The sequence below is a fragment of the Spermophilus citellus genome (assembly GCF_964194105.1).
Source record: "Spermophilus citellus genome assembly, chromosome: 8".
Lineage (NCBI taxonomy): Eukaryota > Metazoa > Chordata > Mammalia > Rodentia > Sciuridae > Spermophilus > Spermophilus citellus.
This window is the reverse complement of record NC_138189.1, coordinates 145,391,425-145,414,034: the sequence shown is the minus strand read 5'-3', so window position 1 is coordinate 145,414,034 and position 22,610 is coordinate 145,391,425.

The following is a 22,610-nucleotide window of genomic DNA, read 5'->3' as shown; positions in this document are numbered from 1 at the left end:
CTCACTTTTGCTGTCGCAGGCTTTGAACTCGAGATTCTCTTGCCTCAACCTCCTGAGCGGCTGGGACTACAGGAGTGTGACACTGCACTCCGTGAAACTGTATCCTTTCTAATATTCTTTTTGAACCAATCTATACAATTTGAATCATGAATTAATTGTACAGTTACTGTATTTGTGCAAATTACTAACTCTTTCTCTGTGATGTTCTATTGCATTTCTAGGTCTTAGAAATATCCTCCCGCACACTAAGAAAATATGTCTTTTAAAAAAGTTCATGGATTTGATTTTTTTTTTTATTCCAAGTGATTTGCTGGGATTTTTACAACTATGTTAGTTACCTTAAAAGAAGGAATTGATGAGAGTACTCTGGAGATTGGCAGAATCCAGTGTAAACTTAGTTCTCATAAAGAGATACTTTAGAAATCAAGGTCAAGCATGATGGGATTGTGAACATCCATAATCCCCAAAATTTAGGAGGCCGAAATAGAAGGATCACAAGTTGGAAGACAGTCTCAGCAACTGAGAGAAACCCTATCTCAAAGGAAAAAGATAAGAAGGGCTATCATAAGGATGTTGGGGGCTAATCCCACATGATGGAAATTAGGGCCTTCTTTTTCTTCTATTAGACGCAGGATCTATGGTTTTATTCCTAAGTCCTTGATCCATTTTTGAGTTGAGTTTTGTATATGGTGAGAGATAGGGGTTTAATTTCATTTTGTTGCATATGAATTTCCAGTTTTCCTAGCTCCATTTGTTGAAGAGGCTATCTTTTCTCCAATGCATGTTTTTGGCACCTTTGTCTAATATAAGATAATTATAATTTGGGGGGTTAGTCTCTGTGTCCTCTATTCTGCACCATTGGTCTACCAATCTGTTTTGGTGCCAATACCGTGCTGTTTTTGTTACTATTGTTCTCTAGTATAGTTTAAGTTCTGGTATAGTGATGCCACCTGCTTCAATCTTCCTGCTAAGGATTGCTGTAGTTATTCTGGGTCTCTTATTTTTCTGGATAAATTTCATGACTGCTTTTTATATTTCTATGAGGAATGTCATTGGAATTTTGATTGGAATTGCATTAAATCTGTGTAGTGCTTTTGGAAGTATGGTTATTTTGATAATATTAATTCTGCCTATCCAAGACCAAGGTACACCTTTCCATCTTCTAAGGTCTTCTTTGAAGAATCAATAAATGGGATGGACTCAAACTAAAAAGTTTCTTCTGAGCAAAAGAAAACATTCTGTGAGGTGAATATAAAGCCTGCATGTTGGAAGTAAATCTTTACCTCTCACACATCAGATAGAGCCCTAATCTCTAGGGTATATAAAGAACTAAAAAAGCTAAGCACCAAAAAAAACAAATAACCCAGTAAATAAATGGGCCAAGGACCTGCACAGATACTTTTCAGAAAATGATGTACAATCAATCCACAAATATATGAAAAAATGTTCATCATCACTAGCAATTAGAGAAATGCAAATCAAAATCACTCTAAGATTTCATCACACTCTAGTCATAATGGCAGCTATTTGGAAGACAAACCACAACAAGTGTTGGTGAGGATGTGGGGAAAAGGATACACTCCTACACTGCTGGTGGGACTGCAAATTGGTGCAGCCAATATGGAAAGCAATATAGAGAGTCCTTGGAAAATTGGGAATGAGACCACCACTTGACACAGCTATCCTTCTCCTTGTTCTATATCCAAAGGACTTAAAAACAGCTTACTTCAGTGATACAGCCACATCAATATTTACAGCAGCACAATTCACAATAGCTAAACTGTGGAACCAACATTGATACCCTTCAATAGATGAATAGATATAAAAAAATGTGGCATATATACACAATGGAATATTACTCAGCAATAAAAGGGAACAAAATCGTGGTATTTACAGGTAAATGGATGGAGTTAAAGAAGATAATACTAAGTGAAGTTAGCCAGTTCCAAAGAACTAAATGCCAAATATTTTCTTTGATATAAGGAGGCTGATTCATAGTGGGAAAGGGAGAGGGAGCATGGGAGGAATAGACAAACTCTAGATAGGGCAGACGGGTTGGAGGGGAAGGGAGGAGGCATGGGTTATAAATGATGGTGGAATGTGATGATTATTGTTATCCAAAGTACATGTATGAAAACATGAATTGGTGTGAATATACTTTGTATAAAACCAGAGAGATGAAAAATTGTGTTTTATATGTGTAATAAGAATTGTAATGCATCCCGCTGTCATATTTAAAATTTAAAAAAAGGATAAATGATATAGTTCAGTTGTAAAGAGCCTCTGGGTTCAATTCCCAGGAAATAAATAAAGAAATAAAGAAGCAAACAAGCTAAGGTCAAAACACAGGCAGAAGTTGAAAGCCCGCTATCCAGATACTATGCTGAGGTGTGCCAAAGCCCAGAAATGATGTGGTTAGTAGGCAACAGTTAGATAGGAGAATGAGTTTAGGAAATATATTGTTCAATATAGTTGCTACAGTTAGCAATATATTATATTCTGGAAAAATGCTAACCAAGTGGGTACAAAGTGTTTTCATCACTGTTAATTAGCATTATTTAGTAATTACATTATACACATAAATATAATTAGATTTTTTTAATTATGTCTGAATTTTTGAATTGATAATATGAGTTTTCTGCTAGTAATCAGGATGATAAGTTCCAATATAATAAAGACAATGTCTGGTATTTAATTATAAGCTGTAATTTTTATAATCATTGAAATTATTAGCAAGTTTAACTGGGCATAGTGGTATACCATTGCAACCCCAGTCACTGGAGAGGCTGAAGGAGGAGGATCAAAATATTGAGGCCATCCTGGGCAACCTAGAAAGACCATGTCTTAAAATTCAGAGAAAAAAGGAGGGTGGCTAGAAGTTGGTGTACATCTTAGTGATAAAGTGCCCTTTGGTTCAGTCCCCAGTACTATCTGAAACAATAATAATACAACAACAATAAATTAATAAAAAATAAACAAATAAATAAACCAAAATGTTAGCAAGTACAAAGTGGTACCCATGGTCACCATAGGGATATGATAAATTACATATAAGCATTCATTAGGAATAAGATAGATGATCCAGCAAGGATATTTCTCAATCTGTATACAACCAAAAGCAATCAAAGGTGGATAATGATAGGTCAATGATTGTGCCAATAAAAGTCAAGATTCCTTGTATATATTCTAGCTGATCTTGTTTTCAGATATGGAACCCATTTTCTGGAGAAGAAGATGGGTCCTTTGAGAAAGAATATTGAGTTTTGTGGTAAATGCATACAGCAATTAAAGCCTAAACCCTTCTCCAAATGATTGATAGTCATTTAGTATCACTTAGAAAATAAACTACCCCTTGACACAGAGTTTGAGTTCACACTAATAACCATGCTTAGAAGCATCCTGTCAGCTCCTTTTATAGAAGAGCATTTTCAGACAAGGTGAAAAAGAATAATTCCCTAACCTCAGTGTGGCTCACAGATGGTCCATGGGATACAATGGTCATATAATAAGCCCCCATATGTATAATTCTTACAACCTACTTGACGGTTGACAGATGTTACATTTGATTCTTTGACTGAAACAAATGCTATTATACAGACAAGGGGACCAAAGAGAAGAATCTGAGACTGCTCTACCCTGGGCAACTCAGTAAATGAAAAATGATAAAATGTTCTTGAAAGGGTGTTAGCGATTAATGCCAAGCTTAACAATTTAAAGGATTCAAAGTAAGATGCTCAACCTATTCCCATTTACTTCACCAGCATAAACCTTAAAATGAAGAAAAAGGATTATCTTGGAGTAGACCAAAACAGTAGAATCCTGATAGCTAAATAAATAGTAGACCTCACTGCGGCAGTTTGCCATAAGTAATATCTTTGTTAACATGAGCTCAGTCTTTTGTGTGCTCTTCCACTGGAAAAATGTGTCGTTTTCTATCAGTATCAAGATAGAGTAACAGAAATAAGTTACATCTGACTGTTTGGGAAAAATTATGTGCTTATGGTTTTATCCTCCAGGGTTTATTTGACTCCCACCGATACTCTGACACAATGAATACTGGAGAGACTTGAACCGTGTGAACACCATACAGAACACACTACTGTGGTATTACACACTCGAGTGACTCTGTCACATTAACTGGGCTGAAATAACACAGAGTGCCACGTGCATTGAAAACTATGGTGATATGATAGGGCTGGGGCCTTCTGGGAAACTGAGGCAATATGCTGTCCCACCCCCACCGCACTTCAAACTCTAATTCTTGCAATAAAGTCAAAAATATTTCAGAAATGTTGTTCAGAGTAACAGATTATTAGATTATTAGCAACAGTTTATTAGCAGGTATAGGAAAAGGGAAAGAGGTACATTTTTAAGGGAGAGAATGAGTCCTCTTAGAGAGGAGACAGAGAGCATGATTTTCCTGAGCTGCAATTTTATTGGGAGTCTCAGAGAAGTTTCCAGAGCTTTCACCTACGACCTCCCTTGACTTTTGGTTTACAGTGTGATGATATAGGACTTTCATGTCCCCACAGCCATGACCTTCTAGTCTCCACTGCTCAAAATTACTGCTTCTAATTAGAACCTGTTCTTATAGATTTCATGGTTAAGGGAGATTATCCTGATCTCCCTGAATACAGGGATCAGGTCTATGTAGGGACACAACCTCCCCCGCACCCTCTTTCAGGGTAACTTGTGTTCCTCTTGTTGACATTATTTCAGGCGGGCATTCTCCTGCAGATCACAGGTAGTTTGCTGAAGAATATAGCACATACTATGCACTTAAGCTAGTCATGGCTGTAGGTGAATTGATTCTTGGAAATGAAAACATGTGGGGGTTAGCACAGTGGGTCCAGTTTATAGAATTATTCTCTTAATATCAGTTTCCCATCATTCGTATCAGTCTGTTCCCTGTCAAGAAGACATACTTGCCCCCAGAGGATGTGAGATAAAATTCAAAAATGTTTCAGATGCCCACAAAGTCACTGAATGCTTTGGGAAATGGTCTATTAAACATAAACATACATGGAAAACCCTGGCAAGCCACAAATGATTATATATTGTGCACTCCCTGTCACTAGGAACAAAGCAAATGCCTCTTTGGCTTCTGAAGGCAGCATGCTTTAAACCTGTATACGGATTTGCTGGTTAACAAAAATGTGATAGATTTGGTTTTCCTCTGGGTCTTTTCATCATTACTGAATAGTCATGTTGGGTGGTCCCTGAAGTAACCTACATGGCACATATGCAACCAAGTACAGATAAGTTCAATGAAGAGAAACATGTTGTAGACTTCCTACTATAGCATTATTTTTATTTAAACATTCAATTTTCACTTAAGACATTTAAATAGTACAAAAAAGTTAGAGAAAAACATCCCTATTTGTCCACATAGCTATTATTCTCTGTGTTCTTTATTTCTTTGTGTAGGTTCAGATTTCCATCTGGTATTCTTTTCCTTCTGTCAAAAATATTTTCTTCAAAAGTTCTCGGATGAAGAGCTTCCCATTATTGAAGGAAGACCCTTCTTTATACTCTGCCCAAGGGAGAGTAAGAGTTTCCAGCAGGCTCCTGGGGGCTGGCTCTGGCAGTGAAGTACTTTCCTTTCATTCAGTAGTTTCCTCGCCCCATGTGCTGAGCAGAACTCAGTGGAATACCTAAGGGGAGTTCTTTGCATAGTTCTGTAGTTCTCTCTCCCTGAGGTTTTCTTTTCTCTGATACTTTTTTTTTTTTTTTTTTTTTTTTTTTTACTATTTTGCGGATAGCTGCCTTGGCCTCTAAATTCTCCTAATTCAGTCTCCTCTGCTTAAGTGAACTCAGTGGTAAAGCCTGGCTGACCCTTGCCTGCTCCATGCCCTGGAAGCCCTCACAAGGTCCTGAACTGAAGCAAGATCAGGGTTTATCTAATTTGCTTCCTGCTGGTCAGGGTCACTGTCCTTTGGAACCTTGGTACAGTGTCATGAAAATATTCCTGTGTATGTAAGTGGAAGGGTGAATCTGGTTCCTGTAATTTTGTCATAGCTGCAAGCAAAAGTTCATGTGCTAGGATTCTGAATTGGATTGCTTTAGAGCTACAGATAACGTTTTGGAGAACTCTCACATTAACAAGGCTTTCCCATTCCAGCTTACAAATACATTGCTTCTTTTATTTTGAATTTCTTCAGTTTTTTTTTCACTAGTGTTTATCATTTTAAGTAGACATATAATGTTATACTTCCATCTGTTCTGAATATTTTTGTTTATATTGTTACACATTAACATTTTTTCATTAATTTTCACTTCTTATTTTTTATATATGTATATATTCACCTTTATATATTAACCAGCTCTGTTAAATGTTTTTCAGATCTATTGTAATGGTAATATACATTTATTTGAAGACTTTTATTAACATGGTGAATTATGTCAATTGACTGTTTAACATTAAGAAATGTGATATTACTATAAAAATATTTAAGATATAATATAATTATTATATAATTTTTTATCGGAAACTTGGGCTTAATTTGATAAATTTTGTTAAATTTGGTGTGTTCGTAATGTCATTCCTCGTATTTTTCATATTGAAATATATATATGCATACATATATTTTTATATATAAGTATGAATTTTGTGTTAGAGTGAATCTTACACCATTGAATGAGAAGTATCCCTCCATCCTTTGTTGCTGACATCTGTGTATGTGTTTGTGTGTGTGTGTATGTATGTGTGTGTAAAACAGGTATGCATTATGTTTCCATACTTACAAATTTTATGACATAAGTTATTCCAGGATAATAATAAACTTTTTTTTTTTAGTTTCTCCATGGAATCATTGTTTCATTTCAGTGAAAAAAGCTATATAGAAATAAATAATGAATTATCTGATCACTGCTCCCAGGACTTCTCAATAAATCGAACTGGACAATGCACATATACATATAAAATAAACAAAAACAAAATAATTATTTTTATTTTGTTGAAAAAATTATTACAAATGACACCATTGACTGATGTTATCATTTGAAAGAGGTAAGTTCTTTATGAACCAGCTACTTGTAGATTTTTAATGTAAAGGAACATCAAGAACTGGGCCTCTGAACTATAAATTATTTCCATATTACAGCATGTAAAAGAATTTCTTTCTTTTTTTCCATCTTTTGTTTTTAAACAGACTTCATTTATTTTTATTATTATTTGGGGATGGTACCAGGAACTGAACCCAGGGTTGGTCTACCACTAAGCCGTATCTCATGCCCTTTTTAGTATTTTATTTAGAGACAGGGCCTCACTAAGTTGCTGAGGTTGGCTTTGAACTTGTGATCCTCCTGCCTCACCCTCTCAAGCTGCTGTAATTCAAGGTATGCACAACACACTCAGCTAGACTTTATTTTTTAAAACAGCAAACTTGAGTAGAACGTTCAAATATTTCCCATTTGCCTCTGCTCCTCACACATAATCTCCTCCATTATTGGTATCTGCCCCCAGTGTGGTATACTTGTTACCACTAATTAATCTATATTGACATACGACTATGATCCAGAGTCTGTATTCCACATTAGAGTTTGCTTTTGTTTTGTACATTCTATGGATTTGGAAAAATATATAATAATAAATAATATAGAATCATACATAGTCATATCAGTGCCTTACAAATCCTCCATGCCCCTCCTATTCATCTCTCTCTTCTTCCTAAACTCTGAAACCATTGTTTTTGTTTTGCTTTATTTTTGTTTATTTGTATGTTATTGCAGTAGTAGGGTTTGAATCCAGGGCTTCATGCAGGCTAGTGAAGTGCTCTACCACTGAGCTACATCCCAGTCCTTCTAATTTTTTTTTCTTTTGAGAGAATCACTAATATTTTTACTAGTTCCATCATTTTTCAGTTTTCATAATGCCATGTAGCTGGAATATACAGAACGTAAACTTTTCAGCTTGGTTTCATTCATTAGTAATATGCACTTCAGTTTCCTTCATGTCTTTTTTTAAATATCAACTAATATTCTCTTATCGAGGTCTACTACGGTTTATCATTCATGTATTAATAGATATCTCAATTATTTCAATATTTTGGCCATTATAAATAAAGCAGTTATCTCTCTCTCTCTCTCTCTCTCTCTCTCTCTCTCTCCCCCGTTTACATGAGTTTGCAACTCTTTAGGGTAACTATCAAGATGCATGATTGCTGGGTAGTACAGTAGGATTAAGTTTAGTTTTGTCATAAAGTGCCCAACTATCTTTCCAAAGTGGCTGTATCATTTTGCATGTCCACCAGCAATGAATAAGATTCTGTTTCTCTCACCCCCACCAGTCTTCAGTGTTGACAGTATTCTGGACCTTGGCCATTCTGTAGATATATCATTATTTTAGTTTGTTCCCTGACGACACATAATGTAAGGCATCTTTTTATGTGCTTGTTTAACATATTTATATCTTCTTTGACAATATGTCTCTTAAAATCATTGGCCCATTTTTTAATTGTGTGTGTGTGTGTGTGTTATAATTGTTAAGTTGTAAGAGTTCTTTTGTATATTTGGATTACTATTTCCTATATGAACTTTTTTTGCAAATATTCTTTCCCATTTTATGGCTTGTCTTTGTATTCTCTTTACAATGTTTGTGCAGAGAAGAAATTTTTAATTTTGATAATAGTTTATTATCAATTCTTTCTTTTATAAGATAATGTCTTTGGTTTTGCACCTCAAAGTCATCACCAAGCCCAAGATCATCTGCTTTTTTCTCTAATATTATCTTCTATGAGTTTTATAATTTTGCTTAGTTCTCAAATTTATTTTTGTTTAATGTTCATGTAAATTGTAAATTCTGTGTCTATATTAAGGTTTTTGTATGTTAATGTCCACTTGACCCAGTACCATTTGTTGAAAAATCTGTTTTTTCTTCATTTTATTGCCTTTGTTTTTTTTTTCAAAAGATAATTGACTATATTGATAAAGGAGCCTATCTGTGGGCTCTCTGTTCATTTCCATCAACCCATTTGCCTATTCTTTCCTCAAAAACACTGTCTTCATGATTCTGGCTTTACAGTGTATCTTTAAGTCATGCATGGTCAGTCCTCCAACTTATTTTTTCCCCTCTGTATTGTATTGTTTTTGCTATTCTGAGTCTTTGGAGATATATATATATATATATATATATATATATATATATATATATATATGAATGAATCAGTATAGAGATCTACAAAACCACTTTATGGGATTTTATTTTGGATTTACGGATCAATTTTGGCAGAACTGGCTTCCCAACTGTACTGAGTCTTCCTATCCATGAACATGAAATACCTTGGTCTTCTTTGATTTCTTTCATCAGTTTTGTACTCTTTCTCATATAGATTTGCAAATACTTCATTAGTTTCACACCTATGTATTTCATTTTGGAGGATGTTAATCTAAAGAATATTCTACATGTTCTGTTTTTCACTTCAATTTTTTCTAATTGCTTATATATAGGAAAATAATGGACATTTTTTAAAAACCCTTGTATTCTATAACCCTAATATAATTGCTGATTATTTTAGGATATTTTTTCCATTTGTCCCAAATATTTCAAATTTTCTACATAGTTTATCATGTCACTTGTGAACAGAATATTTTCATCTATTTTTTTTTCCAAATTTGTCTAACATTTTTTTAAAATTTTTATTTTGCATCAACTTGGAGTTCAAATAAGATATTAAAGAAAAGTGATGAATAGAGACTTTCTTTAGCATTTTAATGTTCTCAGAAAACAAAAGCCAGATCACTAAAGCTGTATGAAAAGCAGAATCTAGCCTGGCATGGTGGCACCACCTATAATCCCAGTGACTTGGGAGACCAAGGCAGGAGGATTGCAAATTTAATGTCAGGCATGGCAAGTTAGTGAAATCCTATTCCAAAATAAAAAGCCAGAAGGGTAGGGATGTAGGTCTGTAATCTGGATTATAAAACTGAAGTTAGAGTAAGTATTTATAAATATCTATATTTTCCCTAAAATTTGTTTCTTTGTTCCTTGTTTTTATGAAGTAGAAATCAGAGAATAATCTCCTTTATTTTTAATACCAATTATGTTACTTTTAGCTGCATTAAAACCTGTTTGCTATATTCTGTTTCTAATCTCTAATATAAACACTATAGCCTACCATGCCCATTATTTCAACCACATTCACCTCAATACTTTCAACATCATTAGTACACATTCCTACTTTTTTACATTAATTTTGCAAAATCAGTCTTTAAAGGGTCATCACTCTGCAACCTCCTCACCAAATGCAACACCCTCAATCTTGATTTTAGACAGAATGAAAGCTAGCACTTTAGAGCACAAGTGTATTCATAGTGCCCAGTGGTCTTTTGCTACTTCCCAAGCCTTTGTCTCCTCTAGTCCCAACAGAAACTGTGTCAAAGTTCAGCACAGCGCTTCCTCTTTTTTTTAATCTAATGTTATGATTTTACCTGACACTTTCTGCAACCAATCACAATCTCTCTCTCTCTCTCTCTCTCTCTCTCTCTCTCTCTCTCTCTCTCTCTCTCTCTTCTGACACACTCAAACACAGAACTTATTAATGTATAAGTGGAATTCCATCATGGATATTCCATGTAAGCTACAAACTTGACTACATCGACATCCCCTCTCCTGTTAGACAGACGTAAATGTTATTAAGATTCACCTATTTCCACAGGTTCTGAATAATTTCATCACCCTGTTATATATCAGGTCCTGAATTAGTTCTCCATTATCATTCCTATAATTTCTAATATTCTGTGTATATGCAATGCTTTTTACCTTTAAGAAATTTTTCACACATACATAAACTAATGAGGTCAGTGCACTGAACTCCAACAGTAAATACCTTCAAAATATTTCCTTTGTCTTTAGTTGCATTTTCATTATGTCTCAGATCTCATATCATTATATGTTTATGTAATTTAATATATATTTCTTAATGGTATCATGGATAATTTACAAAGCTATAGTGCTACTTTTATATTAAATAAGATTAATAATAATTTTGTTCTTGTCAGTATTTTATATTTAAATTTCTACTGTATGAAACATAACTTATTAGAGTATTTTTCCTTATTGATATGCAATACTGTCTGCATCTAATATTTGTTTCTTATATCTCTTGTCTCCTTTTAACTCAAAAACCTTTTATTTCTACTTCTTACCATTGATGCATAGTATGCTTCTTCAGTCATTCAATTTTTAATAAATGATCCAACATTTATTAATGTATCATAATAGACAATTTCTAACAGATGTAATTAATATATTTTATTTTCAATGTGTAAAAACCCTATGCTATAGTCAAGTGTGATGGTGCACACCTGTAATCCCAGAAGTTTGGGAGCCTAAGGCAGGAGGGTCTCAAGTTTAAATCCAGCCTTGGCAAATTAGTGAGGCCCTAAACAATATAGTGAGACCCTGTGTCAAAATAAAAAACGTGCTGGGGACATAGCTCAGTGGTTGAGCACTCTTGGGTTTAATCCCTGGGAAAAACAATAACAACAACAACAAAATCCTTAAGGACCCACAGCTGGGTCCTCTGCATTGGGACTTTAATTTGGGTCTTTTATGGTCCATGTATTTCTCACAGGGAGTCATTATGAACTCAGTCTCTTTTTGAGAGGGTAAGAGATAAATGCAGGTGTTGGTGATGGTATCACTGTCTGCCTCTGCCAAGACCCCAGGATAGCATTGCAAACCCACAACAGTCCTGGGTTGAAGTAAAGCAGACATTGAAGTGGCCATCAGCAGCAGCATCTTGGACAGTGTCAGAGAGGATGCAATGCCTTTGGGGAAGGGAATAATTCATGCAAACAGAAGTACAGTGGGCTTCCACTTTCAATGGACATGGTGGGGTTGTGCCTCTTCTTCTTCCAGTATCTTCTCTTCAGGGGGCAATGGAGAGCACCGCCTAGATGATGCGTTTTCTATAGCAGGAGCTGCTGTCCTGGAGATGTAGGTCCCAGACCACCACCAGACTAACTTGGCCCCTGAAGTTCAAATAAGTTAACCTTGGTTTACTGACCAGAGTTGATCTGCTCCTATACTAGCATAATTTTCACAATCCCATTCTTGAAAGATAACCTCCAAGAGCAAGTCAATGAATTCGGACTCCTTGATGGAAAGTGAGAAGAGGTAATTCTCCTCCAAGGACTTGATCTTATTGTCCTTGACCAGGAGGCTCAGCTTGCTGACTTGAAGTCAGTCCCTGTCCTCTGCAGCTTCCCATTCTAGAGCCTCAACGGCTTCCAGAACCTGCAGCCCCACTAGCCATTTGTTTTTTCTCTTGGAGAGCAAGCTTCAAGTACAATTTTAAATATTTTTCTTGACCATTAAATTAGTTTTTCTTGCCAGCATATTGCCTTTCTTCTATGTATATATTCTTGAATCTCTATAAAAACTTTGATTCTGTTTGTATTATTCTTTTATTGGACATCATCAAATTTTTCTATGTAGTAATTTTACTATCATGTAAATTGTAGTTTAGATTTTGCTCTCTTTCATTTTTCTTTCTTTTGCTTTTTCTGGAGATCTTGTTCAGAGAAATTTTAACCAACTGACATTGTGAATTGAGAAAAGAACTTTTGCCTTTCTGATTATGTATTAAGGGCTTTTATATTCATTCCACTAACACCCTCTAAACGCAAAATAATATCATTATCCTGTGAAACTGCAATGCAGTGAGTTTTAATGAGTTGTACTGCATGTCTTCCTATCATCTTTAATAAACAGTAAACATTAGCAGGTTCAGAACTAATCATGCCTGATACATTTTTTTTTAAACCAGTATACTCCTGGCACAATGTACTAAATTTAACATTGTTTCTTAAAATAAAGTTACATTGAGTGAAATACTAACTTAAAGTTGACAATATTATTGTACAATCATGTTCCCAATTTACTCAATAAATAAGTTTATGTTATAATCATTGTTGACTGAAGTTCTTTATTTGGAACTTAGTCCTTTACCATAAATTCATGTGACATATAGTTTTTGGAGTTTGTTCTCCTGGTTAAAAATATCCAATAAAAAGGAAAGAAAAAAACAAAAACAAAAACTTACTACACTCGCTCATACAGTCCTAAATGAATTGTTCACAAATTAACTATCTGACATCTTCTTACCACAATAACTTTTACCTTTTATTTTGATATATCTATGATTTGAACTTGTACCTGATAGGTACTCTGCTATACAAATTGTTCTTACCTCTGCTGTTCTATTACTAATCTTTCCTGAAATTCAAATTTCTTACTCATATAAGTTGCATCCTTAAAGAGACCTTTTCTAATCAATGAACTCAAGCTAATCTCATAGTTGTCATGAATTACATCTTCCTATTTTAATCATCTGCCTAACATGGATAATTTCCTGTTACTTTTGGTTTCTTTATTTTTTTCATTATTACTTCCATTTTATTATAAGCTGATTGAACGAAGAAACTTCTCTTAAGATTTCAGCAGTACTTTGGCATACAGTATATATAAAATAGAAATGTTTTTGAGTGACTATTTTTATAAAATTTCAATATAGAAAATTATATTCATAGAATATTAATAAAAGATTACTTAATCCACTAATTGTTCTGGGATATCTATAATATATTCTGACCTAAGCAGATCTCTCTGTAGGGTCCATGTTTGGAATTGTATTGAGGCTATTTAGAATTGATTTAACAAAACCACATACTGGCATTTTGCCATGGGTTCAAATTAAGAAATATTGTAAGAAATATTCCATGGAGGCTATTTACTGTAAGAATGTGGTTGAGCATATAATTCACTGCATTGTGCAATTTGCTCTTTATAAAGACACAAAGGAGAATTTTTCTAGTTTCTCATTTTAATTCCAAGAATAGCTTTGTTCTTCAGGGGAGAAAAAAGGTTACCATTATTGTTTATCTTGTAATATTTTTCTCAGAAGAAGATATATGAACTCATAATCTAAAGTGTCACGTGAAAGTTATATAGTAACATATTTTTGTAAAGTAAACTCATTACTTCCCAATTATTTCTCTCTTTCTTCACTATTATTTAAATTTTATCAATTGTGAGTGGGTTTTATTGAAACTCTCCCCCAAAAAATTCTTCCCCAAAATCACCTATGTGCATGTTTTAAGATATTTATCAACTTGGATTCATGCTCCACCCTCGATATGTGGCATTTACAAATAAATATAAGAAGCTTTGTAATGAAAAATAGAAAACAGTATGCACTTGTTTTTTTGAGTAGACCTAGTACTTATTTTTAAACAGTTGAATTTGCTAAACGTACTATTTACATTGAAGTATTGCTATTGGGTTTTTTCTTTCCCATTATCACTTTGAATATTTTGCTTCTGTTGTCAAGGCAAGCAAAATCATAATTGTTACTAGTTTGACATTTTATATACCTGCATATTCAATTTAATTCTTTCAAATATGTAACTAAGAAATTGTATTATCAATTAGTCTTTATACTTTTGTCATTCCAGATAATTTAAATATAATTAAAACTTCATATGTTTGTAATAATGCTATTTTAAATTTGACAATGTTTTCAGTAAAAAGGTCATTAAAAACAGACCTACAAAAATTATTTTTTGTTTTGCTTTTTGTTTTTCATTAGCAAAATTTTTTTTTTTTAAAAAGAGTTTTTTTGAAAATGATTCCTCCTGCAGTTGGGTAGAAAGAATAACTTCTAATGTCCTTCTAAGCAATGGTTAATTGCCTCTGTCAAATAGCAAGTAGATAAGATTTTGAATGGCTTGAACAGGAAGAAATGATAAATTTTTTAGGTGAAATATAGGTGTTAATTACAATTTTAAAAAAATTCAAAAGGAAATTGTTGAAGACATTTTTACAACAGCAAATTTTATGTTTTATAGCATAGAGTCCTGTTACCTTTGATAATCTATACAGTTGCGTAACCTCCACCACAATCTCGATGTACAATTGTTCCATAACCTCAAGAAATTCCCCATTCCCCTTCCAGATAACCCTAGTTGCTTCCCCAGCTGTTGGAAAAACATTGGTCTGAGTTCTGTTGTACATTTTCTAGGGTTACCTGAAAATAGAATCATTCAGAAAATGTGTGGTCTTTTGAGACTCCTTTATTTTACTTGATGTAATGCCTTTGAGATTCTTCTATGCTGTTGCATATTAACATTCTAATGTTCTTCCTTTTTTTGCTGTTGAGCAGCATTCCATGTGTAGATGTACTATAGTTTGCTTACTCATTCTCCAGTGAACAGGACATTGGACTATTTCACAGTAGGTTGTAATTGTGAATAAAGCTGCTGGAAGTATTCATGAAATATAAAATGACCACTTTATATTTCAGGTAATATCTGGGCATGTTTTAGAATGTATTAATAATATTATATTGTTTACTAATATGTTTTCTTGAGTGCATCCATAAGGCTTGCTTCCAGAGGATCTTTCTTTACGATAGTATGAAGTATTTTGTAAAAATATTTATCAATTTCTAGAGATTTTGTGCTCTTTCTTTATAGCCAATTTATTTTGCTGTCACATTATGCATTCACCTTACTTTATTTTACAACAGCATGAACTGTCTCTTACAAATGTTTAATTTCTGTGACTAACAAACGGTGGTACCTAATTTTAGAAAAACATTGATTTCCAGAAATGATGGTATATGGTACATAAAAGTAGAAATTCTGTAAGGGTTATTTTCCAGGATGTTTACAGAAGAAGAGAGGGAAAGAAAGAAAAAAAAAAATAAGATCTCCCTTTTGGAGTCATGTAATTATTAAAATACAGAATATATTGGAAATCTATCTCCTATGAACTGGCATATATCATCATTATTATAATTACTGTTATTTTGTCTAAAGTATACAGAATTTCTTAAATAGAACATATCAGAAAAAAATATAAGATATTATTCATAATAACAATCTTGTTTCAAACAATATTAAGAGTATAATAGATTTTGAGCAGACTATATGAGTAGATTGAATTTTATATTTTTCATGGTATAATCACTGGATATATACAAGAGGAGATATGAAGTTGAATACTACAATCCTTCTCTACAAATTGTTTATAAGTTCTCCTTTGTTCTGTTGTTTAGATATCAATTTGTCCTTGAAAAAATAGAGGGATTGAGGTGTTTTGACTGTTTTCAAACTACTTGATTCTTTTCTCTAAATTCAAAAATTATTTTCAACTTCCTAAAAGAGATCATTAAAATATCTTCTCTATTTAACTATATATTTTAAACTTTGCTTCATTGGTTTGAATTTTTTCAGCATTGTTTTTCCATTAAAAATTTTCTTTTCATAACTACCATGAGAGATGCAGAAATTAATATCAGGGCTTCCTCTCTTTTCTAATCAGTGCTAGGAAGATACCAATTATAAGCTTACATAAAATATTTTTAAAACAAAGATTGTAAGTTTTTTTCTGAAAAATAGCTGATTCTAAAGCACACTGTATTAGAACCACTTCTTTATACAGGGAATGTATAGGCCTAAACTGGGCCTAAGGAAGGTGACTAGAAATTGTCCCTTCCGCAGGTCTGTGCAGCACAGGCCTTCCAAATCTGCATCTGTACACCCTTTGCCTCTATGACTTTAAAACCTCTGTTTCACTTCAGAGATTTCAAATATGAAATTTTTTAAATAACAATTTCTTCTCTTTTCTGTCAAAGCTGACTTTGAAGAAGATATGTTTTCCTACCAATTTGACTCCAAACATGTGTGGAGCAGCTAATGCTATAGCCTAACCTCTCCAGGGGCCAGTATTGGTGCTAGCCTGTAACATTTTCAACATCTTGGCATGTATCATTCAGCTGATAATTATCAGGTATTTCAACAATCAAATAAATACATCCATGACATCAAATAAACTTATATAATTTGATCATATCACTTACCATGTGTGTCCACAAAATTTTCATCCATTTTTGATAAGCAAAGTGGTAACAAGGTAAATAGCAACCGGTAGGGGGAACAAAATGGCAGATAAACACTTTATCCTTATTTTAACTTTTTTCAACTCCCTAACTCCTTTTAAATTTTTCTTAGTGCATCAAAATCATATGTAATGGTGTAGTTAATTTTGATATATTCATAAATGTGTATGATTTACTTCATTTCAATCCTGAGTACTTCCCCTTTCCCTCTGTTCCCCATCCCTGGGGTTCCCCTCTACTACCCTACTGGTCTTCCTTTTACTGATTGATTGATTTCTAATTGATACATTGCAGTTATATGTAAAAGTGGAATTCATTGTGATATATTCATGCACCCAGTAACATTGTTTGGTCAAGTTCTTTTTTTTTTTTTTTTTTTTTTTTTTTTTTTTTTTTAAAGAGAGAGAGAGAGAGAGAGAGAGAGAGAGAGAGAGAGAATTTTTTAATATTTATTTATTTTTTTTTAGTTTTCGGCAGACACAACATCTTTGTTTGTATGTGGTGCTGAGGATCGAACCCGGGCCGCCCGCATGCCAGGCGAGCGCGCTACCGCTTGAGCCACATCTCCAGCCCCAAGGTCAAGTTCTTTTCATAATTCCTCACCTTGCCCCTTGCTCCTTCTTTCCTCTTGAACCCCCTTGAGCCCCTTGACTCCACTATTCCTCTGTTTCTTTTGATGAGTTCCCCTTTTTTATTCCTTATTTCTAACTTTTGCATATAAGAGAAAACATTCAACCCTTAATTTTCTGAGTCCAGCTTATTTCAACTAGAATAATCTTTTCCACTTATATCTTTTACTGGCAACTTACATAATACTGTTCTCCTTTATGGATGAGCAAAACCCCATTGTGTATATGCATTATTTTTTTTATCTATTCATCTGTTGATGGGCACCTACCTTAGTATTCTTGATAGTTTTGCAATCTCTATTTATCATAGATTTTGACCAATAGCCTTGATATTTTCCCAATACCTATTTAATATGGCTTTTGATCAGTGCCCCTACCAGAGACTATTGAAGTCCCTAGACTAGCACACCTAAAAGGCGACCTGCTATCCAGTCTCCTCCCTCATTGTGGGAGTTCTGTCTCTTTTGTTCTCACTTTAATCAATTCTACTCCATCCACCCTTTGTTTCTGTTATTGTCTCTGGGCTTTGTTCTTTGAATTTGTGAGACAAGACTCCAGAAAGAAATTGGCAGGAGCTGGTGGGGTCTGCTGCAACATTGGTGGACATAGACTGCCATTAAGAGCTGCAACATGCCACTTGATATCAGAAGGAAAGAATCCAAGTTAAAAAAAAAACAACTACTACCCACCCCCATCACTGAGGATGATGAGCATCTCCTGCAGGATTAGCTGCTAACACTAAAGTGAGTATTCTCAGAGAGTTCCACACCTTATGCAGATTCATTATTGGTGGAACTGAGTCAAACTTGAGGTTTTTCTATCACTTGTAAGGCCATATGCTCAGTTGACCTACAGATCTCTCACTACTCTTATCTCTAAAATGTCCTATGTCCTTCACACCACCACACTGAGGATCAAGCTTCTAACACATGATCTTTTAGGGACACACTCATACCATGTACAAAATTATGTCATTGTAGCTGTTAATAACAGAAACAAGGTATACTTTCACACCACATTGCAAATATTGGAACTTATCCATATTTGGTTTATATTTATGAGAATGTTTAAGTTATGACATCTAGAACTTGTTGTGGTATTCAGCTTCTTATCACTGTGCCAAATACCTGAGAAAACATCTTAAAGAAGGAAGGATTCATTTGGCTGATGTTTTCAGTGGTTTCTGTCCATGAGCATCTGACTGTAAGGCAGAAGCATCATGGTGGAACAGAGGAAAGCTATTCAGCTCATGACAGTCACAAAAAAAGATTTAACCCCAAGAGCATGCTTCCTTTTTCAAGAATCAATATACCTATAACCCTGCCTGGCTTAAGTTGGCAAGATGTTGTTACGTTTCTCAGAAAACCACTTGTTATCTACAGGAGTCATACAGGCCAAAATAATGTGGATAAGAGGAACACAGGTTACTCTGAAGTGGGGAATTTTGTGAGCCTTACATGGACCACATCCTGGAACTTAGGGACATAAAGATGATTTCCCTTAACCATGAAATCTGTAAGAACAGATTCCAGTTGTAACCAGTCATAATGGGCCAAAAAGTGTTCTAAAATTGTCATGGCAGTGGGAACTTGAAAGTTTTATGTCATCTTGCTGTCAGCCAAAAGTCAAGAGGTGGACCTGGATGGAACTCTCTGGAAACTTCTGTGGGCTGCAGATATAACTGGAGGGTATGAGAGACATGCTATCCCTCTTCTCTGAGAGGACCCACTCTCTCCCCTGAGAATGTCCCCTTTTTCTATCACTTCTAATAAGCTCAGGCCTGTTCCTGTGAGCAATATGTCTGAAATCTTTCTTACTTTATTGCAAGAACTGGCGTCACACTGGGTCAGTGTCCCAGAAGGCCCCAGATATGTAACACAACCATTTCCCAAAAACCCCAACTCTGAGCATTGCTGCATTAAGGACTAAGATTTCAACACATAAGACATTAGAGGACATTCCAGATCCAAATTATAATACTTGTGCAATATTTTAATTATGTAATAAAGAAAAGTAAAAGAGAAAATGTTGGAAGTTAATTCAATAACTGTATTTTAATATTATTGCCTTCTTGTGAATATTAAATATTTTATAACCATCATTCTAAGAAGGCTTCCAAAAGTTCTGATCAGTGGAAAAAAAAAAAAAAAAAAAACTCTTCTCGGGACTCAGGAAAAAAACATGCGTAAGTGAAGATCTCAGAAACAAATTTGTCTTCTATTCTCCCATCTCCTGCTTTCCATAAGAAGAAGATATGTCAAAGTACTTACCAGGACAAAGGAGAAAACACAGCAAAACTTACTCAGTGAAGAGACTCAAGGTACATTGCTTAAGAAGTATCTTGGTAAAAAATAATTAAGGTAAAGTGCTATTTACCTTTATACTGTTTTCCCTCAACTCAGTAGTTGGCATGTGGGTTACATGATAATTTGGAATACTAACACCTTTTCAAGCAAGAATTTTGCAATCTCAGACTATTGGTTTACTTGCTTGTTCTACCAGTTTTATATTTAAGTAGTTCACTGACTCCTAACTCTTTATTATGAAAAGCTATCTCCCTACCTCTATTTATAATATATTGTGGTTTTTTCCTGCAATGAGAAAGAAAAAGAGCACTGTCAAAATGGGAATTCTGAGGATTTCTCTACTTTGCCTTCCCTCATAAAAAAATAAATAAATAAACTAACTGGATCCTTGGCAGCTGTGGTGGTGCACACTTGTAATCTAAGCAACTCAGGAGGTTAAGGCAGCACAAATGCAAATTCAGGCCAGCTTTGGCAGCTTAGCAAGACCCTGTCTCTAAATAAAAACTAAAAATGTCAAGGAATGTAGCTCAGTGGAGGAGCCTCACTGGGGTCAATACCTGGTACAAAAAAAGGAAGAAAGGAAGAGAGGGATGAAGAGAGAGGGGGAGGAGTGGGGGGGAGGGAAAGGAAGGGAGAAGGAAGGAGGAGAAAGAAGGGTTAATATAAAAAGAAGAAAGAGAACAATGTGATAGTATGTGTGCCTACCTACTTTTCAACTTCAAAAACATTTTAAAAAAATCAACAACATAGATTCTGAGATTGAAGTTTACTTTATTAGTGTTGTTAGTTAGTAGTTAGCAATGAGCAGTGAAATGCACCACAAGGTCATAAGTTTTCTTAAATTACTTTAGGGTATTCTTTAAACTACTCTCAAAGTAGACAAGAAAGCAAAGGGTGGTAGTTAACATGTATAAAATAAACAGAAGCAAAAGAGCTAATGGGAAAATGTGTCAAAGAAAAGGATTAATAAGACTAAATCTTGACAGGGTACACTGATGTTGATGTGAAGCTAGGAATTCTGGTTACAGGTATCTTCATCTGTCTAAGACAGAAGACTCCTTTAATAGCACAGGTACTCTAAGGTTACTTATGACCAGCTGTTGACTCCAATGCCCACATTAACATTGGATTGACTTGTAGATGAAGCCCCCCACCAAATAGGATGGTGCTATAGCTTAGATGTGGTGTCCCACAAAAGCTCAAGTGTGAGACATTGCAAGAATGCTCAGAGAAGAAATGATTGGATTGTGAGAGTCTTAACCCAATCAGTGAATTAATCCCCTGATGGGGATTAATTTAGTGGTAACTGGAGGCTGGTAGGGTGTCATTTTCTATATATTTCCATAAAACTTAGACATCTCACAGTGATGATGGTTGGGTTTACTAACTAGATTAAAAGGCAAGTGACTTTGGGGTATGGCTTTGGGGTGTATCATTTGTATCTGGCAAGGGAAGTCTTTCTGTCCACCCTGTGAGCTGCTTCCCTCTGCCATACTTTTCTGCCATGATGTTCTGCCTCACCTTGAGCCCTGAGTTATGGAGCTGGCCTTCTATGGACTAAGACCTCTGAAACCATGAGTACTCACATAAAGTTTTCTTCCTCTAAAATTGTTCTGATCTGGTCTTCTAGTCACCATAGTGAAAAAACTGACTAAAACAGATGGCTACCATGACAGTTCTGAAGAGGACCAACTCAGGTCAAAAACTCCACCACTGGGTGTGAAGGAGGAGTTGAACACCTGACTGGGAAAGAGTCCAAAGGTGTCCCCAGTTTCCGTGGTTAATAAATTTTGGGACAACAGTGTCTTCTCCATCATTCTCTTCTTGGTGACCACCCACTCTCTCTCACGAGAGTGTCCTGCTTAGGCCTCACTTTGCTTTTACTTTCCTTTTACCTCAATTTGACTTGTACTAAAGTTATCTTGCATGGATTTTGTATCTGACTTTAAATTGTATTTCATTGGAACACAAGAACTGAGGTTTGGAGTTTTAGCTCTCTCCTTTCCTATGGCATTTGGGCCAGTTTTTAATGTAAAAACCAATGAAGTTTTTAGGATGTCTTTGAAATTCAGATTAGTTCTTATAATCAACAATGAAATCATAGAAAATCAGGTTACAATTGAAATATTACACTTTTTATATTAAAAAAAGCTATAGTAACACAATTTTTATTGTTATTACAAGGATATAACTTTAAGTGTGCCATAAATTCCCTGAGGTCTTTTGATATTAATAAAACTGGTTGATCTTTCATAGATAAAGTGGTTGAAACTAAATTCAGATAAGCCTAATTTTAAATTAAAAAAAATTGAACATAAGGATATGACACAATGAGTACTATATAATGCAAAATATTCTGGTTTGGAAAATAAGAATTTTGAGAACTGAATTTCTATATATTTCTATAAAGCCTCAACATCTCACAGTGATGATGCTGGAGTTTACCAACTAGATGAAAAGGCAAGGCATACACTCATGAAAGAGGTAAATAACAGTTTTTGCCAGAAATAAATATAAAACAAGCAAGGATTAATGTAATGTTTTGACTCAGAATTTCTCTATTTAATAGTATTTGCAACACATATTTTATAACACTGTATGGAAATCACTTAACAGTGACTCAACACTGGATTATAATTGTTATAATGTGAGTATTTATATCTATTAACAATCAATTTGTATTACAGAAACAAACTCAGAGGTCACCATTACATTTTTGTTGAGGTTATTTTGTATCAATGTAATCTCTCTTGATAGAAAAGTCTGTCAAA